At 37.3% G+C, this 8,853-nt stretch overlaps 1 protein-coding gene across 1 annotated transcript in view; it reads right to left on the reverse strand.

Moving 5' to 3' along the window:
- LOC107705655 (contactin-3-like) overlaps positions 1 to 3,951 on the reverse strand; it is a 96,208-nt gene extending 92,257 nt beyond the window's left edge. Inside the window, exon 1 of the mRNA XM_016509047.1 lies at positions 3,872 to 3,951. The gene's annotated coding sequence lies outside the window, so the exon portion shown is untranslated. The remainder of the gene's footprint in view (positions 1 to 3,871) is intronic.
- Positions 3,952 to 8,853: the final 4,902 nt, after the last annotated feature.

Consider the following 8,853-nt stretch of genomic DNA (forward strand, 5'->3'; position numbering starts at 1 on the left):
TATATATATATATATATCACAGGATATAGGATATAAAAATATATCAGTCAGCCCTACTGACCTACTAACACCAACTGAAAACCCAACAAATGGAGAGATACAGCGATGAGTAAGGCCCGACGTTGAGGCACAGTTGTTGTGGAAGTCGCAATATTAATCTCAGGTAGTGACGAGTGAAGCTTTCACTCTGAAACACAAAGCCATTAATAACAGCCTATCAATTGCTTTCTCTTTCTCTCGAACCAGAAGAGTGGCCTCTACGGGTACCGGAGCACATCATCAAAATAGCAGATGAGGCTGGCGGCAGCGGCGAGGGAAGCGATACACAGAGGCGCCAGATTTGTGATAATCATCATTCACTCTGTCCCTTTGCCTGTAGGCACTTTACATCAAAACAAATGACAACTGTATCTCATAGTGACATGTTAGTTTAAGCAAATGCATAGAAGACAGCTTATCAAAACCATTCCCGACAGAGAAACAGCCGTGTGCCGACGCTGATACCAGTGAGATTTGGGATAATGTGCACATTATTGCATTACTGTAACGGGTGAAGTCTGTTTTTCTACGTGATGTCTGTTTTTTTTTCCTTTTTAAATTATGAATAAATGTTTGATGAACAGCTTGGTGAACAGCTGGGTTGTATTTAGCAACAGGTGAGATGACCAATCTAGCAATTGAGAGAAGGCCGATGAATGCAAACCGCTTAAGGGACAACACAAAAGTATACAAATTACAAAACAAGAGATGCAAGAGATTTTATTTTCCATGGACTTCAGTCAGTGCGACATTAAAAAACCTGATTTGACATGTGAATTTCTAAGGCCTCTAAATTATCGACATGATCAAAACATTGCCGAAAAACCTGTTGTGCACAATCTATTATAGGCCTTGTGTCGTCTGATTGATAGCGAGATAAAAGGCCTTTTAATATAACTCGAAAAACGTTCCACTTCAGGTTATGGTTTTGCTATGAAATCTTCAATGATTCAAGTAACCACAAGAATAACTTTTATATTGTTAGTAATATTTCAAGATTAACATTTACTGAACTGAAGCAATAGGTTTACTTGATTAACTTAACATCATTTTTAGAATTTTTTTAAAAATGCGAGTATCAAATAAGATGCATCAGACTAGTTTATTTGTTCATTCATTATTGTTTTGCAATTCATTATAAGTTTTGACCACCACAATAAAAAAAACTACAGAGCTTTGATCATAAAACTAAGCATTTAAAATATCAAACTAAGACATATTATTAGGAGATATACAGTGACAACTGATATTTATAAGCATTTTCCGTAAGTAGTCTTATACTGTTGATTTACAGTACAAGCTATCGGAATTTCATCTAACTTTTGGCCATATAAATATTAGCAGCTGTATCAAATAGTATATATGCATCTTTTTACTCAGTTTGGGCCCCTGAATAAAACTAAGGTGGTTTTTCCTCCTCAAGTATGAGTTCCTATTCTCAATATACTGTATAATACTATATAAAAGACTGATGCATCATATTTATAACTTTTTATTTATAAATACTGTGTCTAAAGGTTCAGTAAACCATTCCATTAAAAAAAAAAAAAAAATGTATGCGCTATGGGCGTCCCGAGTTCGAATCCCGACTCGAGGACCTTTTCCGATCCTGCCCCCGTATCTCTCTCCCGCTTCACTTCCTGTTATCTCTGATTTGTCCTGTCATAATAAAGGCAAAAATACCAAAGAATAAATAAAAAAAAAATTTCATATTAGGCTTAACAGGGTTAGGTTAACCAAGTATTCTTCCTTTTCACTGATACACAATACTACATCAGACAAATGCGTACATGATTCAGAAACTTATTTTGATAAAAATGTGCATTTTTTCCCAAAACCTATTATGTTTTATCCTTCCTCTCTTTCTTTCCTAAATACTGACCTTATTTAGTTTCTTTCCAAGAACTTTACGCAGCTACAAGTCCATTTAAACCTCATTTCTGGAAATTAGAACGGCTATTAAAGTGTTTTTGACTGACAAACAAAATACTTTTAGCCGAAAATGGAGGTACTTATAACAACCCATATTTTGAAAATGATAAAATCATGAGTTTTTTTAAAACCTTCCATTTAAAAAATTTCAGGATTCTTCTGTCACATTGTGTTGTTAAGTGCTGATCTGTTGTAATTAGAGTAGGCACGTGTTTGTCCTTAATTTATTTGCTCCCTTAAGCCCAAAGTCGGAGACACTCATTAGGATAACGAATGGCAGCTTTGGAAAGAGGTCTCAGGACACAGAATTCTTCCCACTCCTACATGACTAGACGACTAATAAGTCTCATCATGGCTGCTCTCTGTGCACAAGGAGTTTTAAGAACAACACCATTTTTTAAAAATGTCAACCCACAAGGGCACTTATGCTAACAGATAGCCAGAATTACTTGTTTTTGTGCCATATAAACTCGGCAAGAGATTATTTAAAATGCAATTTAGTTCTTGGTGTGAATAAATTGAGGGAAGCGCACATATATAAAGCAGGTCATTTGAAGATTCTCCATGGTGTGAATTTTACGCAAGAATGCGATGAATGGCTTCATTTCACAGCTTCAGTATTATTAAAGGTCCACAGATTTTTTTTTTTTTTTTTTTACACCACACGTGTGGAATGAAATGAGCAAAGTGCTGCATTAAATCTCAGACTCTCCTCACATGCAGTGCAGAATGCATGTTTCACGTCTATGAGCAATAGAGTCCTTGGCTGAATTTGATCGCAGATTCATATTAAATGGGTGGCTGCGAGATGAAATGACACTTGGCACTTTATAAGCAGTGTGAAAAGTGAGGGACATTTCTTAACTACTCTTGACTCCGTGTGTTTCTCATACTGCATGCATACTTCAGATGAATAATTCAAGTGAAATTAAAAACCAAAGGTTCACATTAAAAATGCAAAGCCATATTACAAGTATCATTTCTGGAGGAAGTGGTTGCTCTCGAAGACAGCATCATATCGGTTCAACCACCGAGCATGGTGAAGTGTTACATCATATGAGAAGTATAAAAAAACATAAAATGCCTCGCTGATACAATATCACCACACTTTCAGGAAACACACACAGGCATGCTATTCTTTACATTGCAGTATTCATGTTACATGATTATAAGAAGAAACCAACATGTACTTTATGGATATAGTTACCATACTACGGTGCTACTTGTAAATACACTTTACACTACATGAGACAACTGCGAACAGTATATGATTCAGAAACATATTTTGGTAAAAATAAATACATTTATACCAGTAAAACTCATTTTATAGGTTAAATCCGGCAGAAATAGCTCTTTAAGGCATGCAGATTACCACTTTATAAGGTGTGTAGGCCTATATTTTATTATATATAATCTAATAACAATATTATGGCATACATATAAAATGTGACTGGTGTAACAAGGACATTGTAATGTAAAGTATTAGGCACTTTTGTTCTGAATGTCAGGCTCTCTCCAGGGGCTTTCCTGACACACCAGCAGAGCACCTGTGCATTTCTGCAGGAGATGTGCAGCTGAAGCTCTACCTGAACTTCACTGCTGCAAAGCTCCTTACATCCGCGTCTGTCAAATCCAACCCTGTCAATCAGCATCATTCAGCACACGCTGTTTAACAGTAAACCAACACGAGCTGATGGGTGAGCTAATATTTGACCTGCTGATTAAAGCATCTGATTAAAGCAACTTCAATCAGCACTGATTCATTGTGAATTCTAATGCAGCAATAAATTACACGAAATTATACGGGTGAACCTGAAAGCCATGCAAGGTGAAAAAATGAGCAGGCAGAATAACTATAATAACAAAACGCTCAATTCTGATATGAAATCTGATACTTTACCCGACTAACGTGTTTTTTTTTCTTTTCTCAGTACGTGTATTTCTTCAGTCTGTGCTCCACACGCGGTAGATGAGAGGTGCTGACATCGCAGTCACTGAGATTTCGGGAAAACCATTTTGCACAAGTCTTTGCGTCCAGAGACAGAGACAGAGAGAGACAGAAGAAAGCGCAGGCTGTAGGAGGGTTTCGCCCTTTCTCCTTCGTTCCTTCACCCCTGAATATATTCCAGCACGGCTCCCTCGTAAATGTGTCTGCAAACTGCGCGCAAAGCCAGACCGTCCTCCTCCCGTGCCAAGCTCACCTCGCTGGATTCACAGCCATACAGAGAAAGAGAGAGACGTTGTTTGCGGCCAGATTTGCATCCAGCGTGTCCAGCCAGCGCTGGGTCCAGCAAATCAGAAGAATCATAGCGAAAGACTGGAGCGAGAGACTTTATGAACAACAGCGCCTTCTTCTGACACAAGCGCACAACTGGCCGTTATGACTACAGACGGGAATCACGAGGAATTTTACGTTTTTGGCTCCAGTTTCGATCCCCCTTAACGACTCTGGTTCCATTAACGATTTTATTTTATTTTATTTTATTTTATTTTTTACTTCTGCATGAATGAATGAATGAATGAATGAATGAAAAATTGCATTTATTGCCTTCAGAAGTTGTTGCCGAAATGATCGTGATTTAAATAATAATAAAAATAAATAAATAATAAATATAAAATTACTTACCCCAACTTTTGAATGTATCAAGGTTTTCACAAAAATATTAAGCAGCAAAAAACTAATTTCAAATTTGATAATAATATGTTTTGTGAGCAGCAAATCAGCATATTAGAATGATTTCTGAAGGATAATGTGACACAAGTACGGATTAATAGCTGCTGAAAATTCAGCTTTGCATCTGAGGAATAAATTACATTTTAATAAATATTTAAACAAAAAGCAGTTATTTAAAATTGTAATAATATTTCAAAATATTTCTATTTTTAATCTAGTTTTGATCAAATAAATGCAGCCTTAGTGATCAGAAGAGACTTCAGTTTGCATATACATAAATAAATATATAACTTTTACCTGTTAGTGTATATATGTATTATATATGCGCACACACACACACACACACACACACACACAGACATTTTCTTAATCAGTATTTGTCTTGTTTTCCAGAATAAATATCTAAGTATCTCTAAAACATTCATTTTAAATGAAAAATAAAATATTACGCCTTGTTTTCAGCGCAATCAAATAATATTTAATGATATTTATGCTTTGCCAATGGGGAAGGAAAAATAAACATGTTTTCCCTTTGAATTATGTTTACTTTTTCTTACCCCTTTGGCAAATAATTATTTATTTGAAAAAAAAAAAGTCTTAATATTGCATGTCATTTTGCTTCTCAAGTAAATACATAAATGTATTTTGTTTTAAGGATGTTTAAATATTTATCCTGGAAAAGTATGATTTTTATTTTTTTGGCTGCATAATTAGTCAGTTTAGGTGTTTCCACATGAATCCCATTTTTAGGATACCTCCCAAAACATTTGTAGCATGGGCATTGCACTGAATATGCTGATCTTGTCAGGAAACTTTCATTCAACATAAAAAAACTGACTGACATGCTTTATCTCTGACACCTGCAGCACAGAGCACGCTGAACTTGTTATGTGAAACATGACAGGCTTGCAGTTATGTTCAATGCCTTGAGAAAGATTACATATCTGAGTGTGCTCCAATTGACCTTGAAACAAGACTATCCCATTCAAGAACAAATGACATGACTCTATGGGTGCCACCATTCCTCAAGTGCAGTTGGACCTGGTGCCAAAAGTGTCATTAGGTCTCTGCGATTGAACTTTTCAACTGGTTTGATCTCCCCACTGTTACACTATTCTAGAAGGGTTAACAAGCTTTACTAGCAGACGTTATTCAGGTCTCTGCAATAAACAAGCCCCTTCATCTCAGCACGCGCACAAACCTATAATTCAAGGAGGAGAGCGACTTTCTGCTTTTTGTTTGTGCGTCAGTCAAGAACTTCTATAAAAACATCACTGTCTATAAGCACAGACCCCACAGGGCTACACTGGAGCATAAAACACACCCACGTTAGCTCACAAAAAGAAAACACTGCGTTTTATTAGCACTTCCCAGACATATCCTTCCATATCACCCCATTATAATTGTTGTTGGAAATAAATCTATGAACAAGACCGGAAGATTAGATGATCTTTGGAAAGGTCGAACGGCGCTCATCTGGGTGTTGAGAACAGGTCAATTCCAGAGACAAACCCCAGTAAAATAAGCTTTCTTTATTAAAGCCGAAGCCGTGTTCTTCCCCACTGCCATTAAACACACATTAATCGTGCTTACTTCAGCCCTGGATACTTTAACACAGCCCAGCCATCATTAATAACGCTCCATCCAGTACCGCGTTGACATTCCTTTAATTATCTCGGTAATTTATTCATGTACTGTTTCAGTGGCGCTTGTTGTGCGAAACTGCCTGCGAGGAATATTTCACTCAAGCCTCTTCAAGAGACAGGATTAACTATGCTAATGAGGAAGCTGGGAGGCATGACTGCTATTTGTGCGTTTAAACCGGGAAGCCATTAGGCCCCCGATACATGCGTGCCAATTGACACAGGTTTGAGTTTGTTACTGTATCAGAAATAGTTTGAGCATTATATTTGTGTGACTGGGAGGTAATTTTTGTCACATATTTTAGTTTGTTGAGTAAACACTTTGAGCTTTGCACTTACATTTACATTAATGTCGTCTGATCACTGCTCCTTTCACACTACACGACTGTTTTGGGTATCATGAAGTTGCTGTGGTTTGCACATTACATGGAAGATTAGCGACTGAAGGTCACACATTACACAATATTTCACTGATAACTTTGTCTCATTTACAAAACGCATGTGCAAGAAGTGATACTAAGTGATATTTTCCCTTGCCCTGTGTCTTACTCTCTCATTGGCTGTAGGTTGTCACTGATGTAATTTCCTGTCAAAACACATTTCACACTGCAAGACTCTCTATGTAGCTGCATCCAAAATAGCATAGTTCACTATATAGTACGCGGAAAACAGTATGTGACAAGAGAAGTGTGCTCGAATTCATAGTCATAAAAGAGAAGGCAAAAACTACTCCCAGCGTGATTCTGAAGTGTGCATAGGATGGACACTTTATTATCCCATGAGGCCACGGGAGAGGATTTATGAATGGCATAAAGGAGCGTGGCCCGATTCAAGGCTTGTCGCAAACTATTTTTTTGTCCAAAAAGTCCTCTATTGTGTGGTGTCATTACGATTATTTAACTGCTCCCGATCGAAACGGAGCGTCCACAAACTCAAATCGTAAATATCAAACGTTTGATATTTACGACTCTTGATCAGCCTGCCTCTGACATGATACCCGCGATAGCCAATGAGATTGAGCAAGCATCAACCTACTGGATGTTGTGTGCTTCTATAGCTGGAACTAGGTAGCCACTAACATGCTAAAACTTAAGTAAAAATAGAGATACCTTAAGGTGAAAATTACTCCTTTACAACTTATAAAGTAACCAATTCCAATAACACTTCAGCAAAAGTATTCGATTAGAGTAGTAGGCTATCCTATTTTACAGTGGTGGGCCGTCAGGGCCAGCAAAGCCTTCTCTGCTGGCCTAAACACTATCAGAATCACTGATTTAGTTTTAATATATTTTTCCATGAATGTGTAGTTAGGTTAATGCGTCAGCTACAGATGATGTGTCGCGCAATTGTTAACTGGGTTTGTTTCTTTAGTAATGGCATTCATTCTCGCTACATAAGATACCTGTCTGTTATGTAGTGCCCTGTTATACTGCATTACTGTGTAATATTTATGGTTTCTATAGCCGTGGCATCATTATGATGGTATGAAGAGATGGATTAATTCATGTAGGACACCACTGAAGGCCTAGGTGTAAAATGCACGGCCCGCCACTGCTATTTTAACAGTACTTAAGTATTTTACGCATACTGAATGTAGGCTCAAAGATGCACTAGTCCTCAACACCAAAGAGACATGCAAGTGAAAAACAAGAAATAGTTGATTTATGAGGATTTAATACAATAGAAATAACACCTCAATACTGCAATAAAGTCAACACAGCAGCCTCTTAAACAGTCAAGTCTCAATTAAACTCAAGTACTCAAAAAGGGCATGAGCAAACCAATATCAAAAACCTCTCTTCAGTATAACATATAAATAAAATAATATGAAGTAAAACAGTCAAAGCCTACTTGCACTTGATGTTCTGATTTGGGCCTCATGACTAGGCCTCATGTCTTCATCTCACATATAAAACACCTGCGATTCAGCAACTAGCTGCTAATGCACACACAAACTTCTTTTGTAGCAGAAATAAACTGCTGTAGAAAAAGTTAGGTGTCATGTAATGGTATGAGTAAAGAATACCAATATGAAAATGTAGTCAAGTAGAAAGTAAAAGTTGCTAATATCCTAGATACTCAGTCAAATTACAAAGTTACCAAAAAGATACTTAAGTAACTTGAAGAGTGGAGTGGGTTTATTTTCTTTAAAGATGAATGGTTTTTGCAAATACAACCATAACCATTGACATCGCTACAAAATACAGCAACAACTGCAGCATTCTGTAGTTCAATCCCATCAAATCCAGTTTGCAGCAGTGTGTGCCAAGTGCCATAATAACTGGAATGGAGCTCAGCTTAGTCTATGTGTAATTACCCTCTCTTGCCTTTAGCTTAAGTTTACTTACGTGCTGTCAAGAGAAGCATATCTATGAAGGCAATAACAGCTCCTGGCAAGACTGTCAAACCATCTGGCGTAGAGAACAGGGTGACAAAAACAAATGCAGACAGGGACTTGGTCTTCATCCAGTTTGGAAGGCATAGAGAGAAACCTCCGCACTCCAGGCAACGCTTACTCAGCATCACTAAAGGAAATGCACGTAAGGCCAACACCGTGCAACATTA

Source organism: Sinocyclocheilus rhinocerous, unplaced genomic scaffold (assembly GCF_001515625.1).
Source record: "Sinocyclocheilus rhinocerous isolate Xijiao unplaced genomic scaffold, SAMN03320098_v1.1 scaffold263, whole genome shotgun sequence".
NCBI classification, from domain to species: Eukaryota; Metazoa; Chordata; class Actinopteri; order Cypriniformes; family Cyprinidae; genus Sinocyclocheilus; species Sinocyclocheilus rhinocerous.